Source organism: Rutidosis leptorrhynchoides, chromosome 6, assembly GCF_046630445.1.
Source record: "Rutidosis leptorrhynchoides isolate AG116_Rl617_1_P2 chromosome 6, CSIRO_AGI_Rlap_v1, whole genome shotgun sequence".
Taxonomy (NCBI): Eukaryota; Viridiplantae; Streptophyta; class Magnoliopsida; order Asterales; family Asteraceae; genus Rutidosis; species Rutidosis leptorrhynchoides.
In genome coordinates, this window is record NC_092338.1 from 368,572,689 (window position 1) to 368,579,133 (window position 6,445).

Here is a 6,445-nt window from a genome sequence, read left to right on the forward strand (position 1 = left end):
TTCAATCCTTTGTCCTAAAACGGCTCCCATTGCAAAATCACTTGCATCTCACATAAGTTCAAATGGTAGATTCCAATTTGGAGTTATCATGATCGGTGCATTAGTGAGTTTCTCTTTAAGAATATTAAAAGATTTGATACATTCATCTGAAAAGATGAATGGAGCATCCTTTTCTAGGAGTTTATTCATAGGAGTGGCAATTTTAGAAAAATCTTTTATGAAACGTCGGTAAAAACCGGCATGCCCTAGAAAACTCCTAACTCCTCTAACATTGGTGGGATGTGGAAGTTTAGCAATTACATCTACTTTAGCTCTATCCACTTCAATTCCTTCCTTTGAAATTTTATGACCAAGAACGATGCCTTCTTTGACCATGAAATGGCATTTCTCCCAATTAAGAGCTAGATTTGATTGTTCGCATCTAATAAGCATTCGTTCAAGATTCACTAGACATGATTCAAATGTATCACCGAAGACTGAAAAGTTATCCATGAAAACTTCCATGCATTCTTCTATCATGTCGTGAAAAATTACCATCATGCACCTTTGAAAGGTTGCAGGGGCGTTGCAAAGTCCAAATGGCATGCGTTTGTAAGCAAAAGTACCATAAGGGCACGTGAACGTGGTTTTCTCTTGGTCTTCGGGTGCTATTGGAATTTGAAAATATCCGGAAAAACCATCAAGAAAACAGTAGTAACTATTTCCGGCTAATCTTTCCAACATTTGATCAATAAAAGGTAAGGAAAAGTGATCTTTTCTGGTGACGTCATTTAATTTTCTATAATCAATACAAACAAGCCATCCTATTACTGTGCTAGTAGGAATAAGCTCATTTTTCTCATTTGTGATGACAGTCATGCCACCTTTCTTAGGCACGCATTGAACTGGGCTTACCCATGGACTATCTGAAATTGGATAAATTAAACCTGCATCAAGCAGTTTAATAATTTCTTTCTTAACAACATCTTGCATATTAGGATTTAGTCTTCGTTGGCGTTGCACATACGTTTTATGACCTTCTTCCATAAGGATTTTATGTGTGCAATACGAAGGACTTATTCCTTTAATATCATGAATCTTCCATGCAATAGCTGGTTTATGAGCTTTCAACACAGAAATGAGTTGTGATTTTTCATTTTCAGTAAGAGAAGACGATATTATTACAGGTAATTCAGATTCACCATGTAAATAAGCGTATTCCAAATGGTTTGGAAGTGGCTTTAACTCTAATTTCGGTGGTTTTTCTATCGATGATTTATATCGATATCTGTCGTCTTCTTTTAGCATTTGAATTTCTTCTGTTGTTGGTTCATATCCATTAGCTATTAGTGTAGATAACATTTCAGTTTCATCAATTGGTTCATTACCATCTCCTAAAGAACATTCTCTCATTCCTTGTAATTCTGGAAATTCTTCTAACAATTCTGCATGTGAATCTATAGTTTGAATATAATAACATGTATCATCTGCAGATTGCGGTTGTTGCATTGCTCTATCAACTGAAAAGGTAACACTCTCGTCCTCTGTACTTAGGGTCAATTTCTTACCAAACACGTCTATCATTGCTTTAGCCGTGTTTAAGAATGGTTTTCCTAATATGAGAGGAACTTGAGAATCTTCTTCCATGTCCAGAATAACAAAATCTACTGGAAATACTAAAGTACCAACTTTAACTAGCATGTTCTCCATTGTCCCTCTAGGATATTTTATTGATTGATCGGCTAGTTGTATGCTTATTCTTGTTGGTTTCAATTCTCCAAGGTCTAGTTTAGCGTATAGTGAATACGGCATTAAATTTATACTAGCACCTAAATCTGCCAATGCTTCTATTGAATTAAGACTACCCAGAAAACATGGAATTGTGAAACTTTCTGGATCTGATAATTTTTCTGGTATCTTATTCAACAGCACTGCTGAACAATTAGCATTCATAGTAACAACCGAGAGTTCTTCCATTTTCTTTCTATTCGTGATTAGATCTTTCAGAAATTTAGCATATCTAGGCATTCCTGAAATCACATCAATGAAAGGAAGATTTACATTTATCTGTTTAAACATATCCAAGAATTTGGATTGTTCGGCTTCAAGTTTCTCTTTCTTCATTTTACTCGGGTAAGGAAGTGGTGGTTGGTATGGTTTAACATAAGGTTTAGCCTTAACTGTGTTATCTTCATTAACCTTTTCAACTACCGGTTCTTTTTCCTTATCTTGTTCAGGTTGTGGTTCTTGTGGAGTAGGAATAGCTTCATCAGAAATTACAGGTATTTCAGATGGTTTAAGTGTTGTACCACTTCTTGTGGTAATAGCTTTAGCTGTTTCATTCCGGGGGTTAGCATTTGTATCACTAGGTAGACTTCCCGGTTTTCTTTCACCTATTAACCTTGCTAGGTTACTTACTTCTTGTTCCAAATTTTGAATAGAAGCTTGCTGATTTCTAATTGCTTGAGCATTTTGTTCATTCGTTTGTTTCTGAGATGTGAAAAACTGCGTTTGAGTTTCAACTAGCTTCGTCATCATATCTTCTAAATTTGGCTTTTTATCATCGGTTTGTGGTGGTTTGTTTTGAAAATTAGGTCTTTGCTAGTTGTAAGTATTATTGGATACTTGTTGATTGCTAGGACCTTGTTGGTTGTTGTATGGAACATTTCGGTTATAATTCTGGTTTTGATTGTAAATCGGTCTTGGCGGTTGATAATTATTCTGATAATTATTTCCAGGCCTTTAGTTTATGTATGAAATATTCTCTCTTTGTTCCATTGTTAGTTCAATACTAAGACAATCTTTTGTCAAATGTGGTCCTCCACACTGCTCACAACTAATTCGTATTGAGTGTATATCCTTAGTCATCTTTTCCATTCGTCTCTCGACAGCATCTATCTTTGCGGAAATGGAATCTAAGTCATGGCTAGAATCGGCTCTAGCTGCTTTAGATGATCTAACGATATCTTTTTCTTGGTGCCACTCATGTGAGTGGGAAGCAGTGTTATCAATAATTTTATAAGCATCAGTTTCGGTTTTCTTCATAATAGAACCACCAGCTGCTATATCGATATCTTTCCTTGTAGTGATGTCGCATCCTTGGTAGAATATTTGTACTATTTGACAGGTGTCTAAACCATGTTGTGGACATCCTCTTAATAACTTTCCAAATCTTGTCCACGCCTCATATAGAGTTTCATTCGGTTTCTGTGTGAACGTAACAATTTCTCCTTGAAGTCTTATGGATTTAGATGCCGGAAAGAATTGTTTAAGAAATTTTTCAACTTAAACGTCCCATGTATCAATCGCCCCTTCAGGTAAAGATTCCAACCAATCTTTGGCTTCTCCCTTTAAAGTCCAGGGAAATAACATGAGATATATCTGTTCATCCTCAACTTCTCGGATTTTAAATAGTGTACATATCCTATTAAAGGTACGAAGATGTTCATTTGGATCTTCCTTCGGCGCACCACTAAATTGGCATTGATTAGTTACCATGTGTAGAATTTGTCCTTTGATTTCATAATCTGGCGCATTAATGTCAGGATGAGTAATTGCGTGACCTTGGCCAGTGCGTTTAGCTCTCATTCGGTCTTCCATACTTAGAGGTTCCAGATTCTCCATGATTGAATTTGTTGAATCTGAATCACTAGAGGATTCTGATTTAATGGTTCGTTCCTCAACAATCTCTGTTTGAATAATTGGTGGTTCCGGAGGAAAAATTAATGGTTCAGGATCTATGAATCGTCCATGAATATTCTCCGGATTCTCAATTGTGAGGGCGGGTTCAAAAAATGGATTATCGAAAATTTGAATTGGAGTACTTGGTCGACTGGATGACGATTCTAAAGAAAAATCAACGGCGACAATATTTGCTAGATGTCTTGATCTGGTTACAGGTGGTGAACGTACAAAAGGTGGTGAACGTCTTGCTCGGTGCATTCACTGAATATCCTATTAGTTTTTAAAAGGAAAGAAAAATTATATAAGTTATCCAATTAATAGACTTTTCTGATTTTGCTCACGTTTCGTATAGCCAAAAGATGCAGCAGAGGGGCAGGATTCGTTTGGTCTCAATATAATTGAGTACTGTTTGACACCAATAACCCGGTCCACGTACAAATCCAACAATTACTACGAATCAGAAAATTTTGATGTCAATCAATTTAACCACTTAAAATAAATTTTCGTAATTTTAAGAAATTTAGAGAAGAAGTAAAAAAAAATTCTATGTCCTAAAAACTAGAATGGCGAGAACTAAGAAAAAAAAAGAAAGAGCGCGTTGAAATAGGTCGAAAAAGAAAAGGGTTGAAAAATAAAAGGCGTCGAAAAATAAGAAAGAAAAAGAGTGACTTATAAAACTTAAAAACACTCGACTAACCCAACCTTACTACTATCACTAACTTAAAATTAAAATTACAAATTGAGATTACTAATTGGAGTGATAATTGATACATAGGTAAAAGGCGTCGAAAAATAAAAATAAGAAAGTAGCGCGTTGAAACTTAAAAAAGAACTAAAAACTAAGAATTAAAAGTTGCGTCTAAAAATATTAAAGCTTACAAGTAAAACTATATCCCAAATGGCAATAACTTAAAAAGGTACTAAAACTTAGATAGGCGTCGCAAAATTCTAAAGCACCTAAATTTTAGTCTAAAGAGAAAGCACTTAAGGGATTTTACGGCAAAGCCTAAAAATCTAGAAGTAAAAATAACTATGGCCAAAACTATATTTAAAACTAAATACGAGCGAAAAATACAACAAATTACGCTAAAACAATTAAAAAGGGACAAAATATAAAAATATACTAAAAGTTGTAAAAAGTACAATTTTTATAAAAATATTATTTTTATATTATTTATTTAATAAAACTATTAATTTTATAATTTAATAAAACTAATTAAACTAAATACATAAATTAATTAAAACTTAAATTAAATACTAAATTAATTAAATATTTAACCCTAAATACAAATTAATTAATAATAATTAATAATACTCCGTATTTAATGCAGATTAGGGTTCTGTCAGGCGCGTGTCAGGGTGGCTCCGCGAGTTGCGGTACACCTGGCAAAAAACTCCGCGAGTCGTGGGGTTTGAAATTTCAGATAAGGTGGTTTCGTTTGACAGGTTCTGTAGTTTTTTATAAATTATATTTTATATATTTTTCTGTTTTAATAATTAAATAAAATATTTATATAAATTAAATAAAAACTTATGTTTTAAAAACTAAAATAAAAATAGAAATACTTTATAATTTTATAAAAAACTTAAAAATAGATTTATATATATATATATATATATATATATATATATATATATATATATATATATATATATATATATATATATATATATATATATATATTTCATTTTTTTATGTTTTAAATAAACACAAAATATTTAAATAAGACTTATATTTTTATAAAATAAAAATAAAGAAACTTTATAAAACTTAAAAATTTAACAAACTCTTAAAAATATTTATATTTTTGTTTTCTTTTTATGTTTTCGAATATTTAAAACGTATTTTTACAAAAGCGTATTTTTTATAAAAGTAAACTAAAATTTTTTTTTTTTTATATAGCGTTGCGCTTCCGGCTTTTAAGCAGAAATTGGTCCCCGGCAGTGGCGCCAAAAATACTTGATGTTAAAGCTAAGGGGTATAAAATACTATTAAATTTTAGCAGGAAATACTATTAAATACGATACAATTTTACACAAGATATTTATTTATTTATAGAATGGATATACTTATACCTTGCTACAACACTTATAGGCAGTGTACCTAATCATACAGTAGTGTAGTTTTTAGTAAGTCCGGTTCGTTCCACAGGGAATCTTTTAAACAAAGCTTAACGTTATATTAGTTTTAATTTATAAAAATACAAAAATATATATAAGTAATATTATTATTATAAAGGGGGGTTTTTACCGTTTAATAACCGGTTTGTCGATTTTTAAAACTTTAGTCGCAGTTAAAACCTAATGTAAAATATTAAATAAATAAAAGACTTAATTTAAAGCGTAAAGTAAATAATGATAATGAAATTGCGATAAATAAAAGTGCGATAAAATAAACTTGCGATAATTAAAAAGTACGATAATTAAAAGTGTAATTAAATACAATGACAATAAATAAAAGTGCGATAATTAGAACTGCAATTAAATATAAAATAAAAGAAATTAAATATGAAATAAAATAATTATGCTTATTTAAACTTCCGTAATCATGATGTTTGACGTGTTGATTTTAGTTTTATGCCCATGGGTTAATTGTCGTTTGTCCTGGATTATTTAATATGTCCGTCTGGTTTTTATCCATAACAGTCCATCAGTCATAAATATAAAGTGCGAGTATCCTCGTCAAATTATCCTTATACCCGAAGTCAAATATTCTAACTAATTGGGGACTTAAACTGTAACAAGGTTTTATTACTTTGTTTAATAATTACACCAGGATATC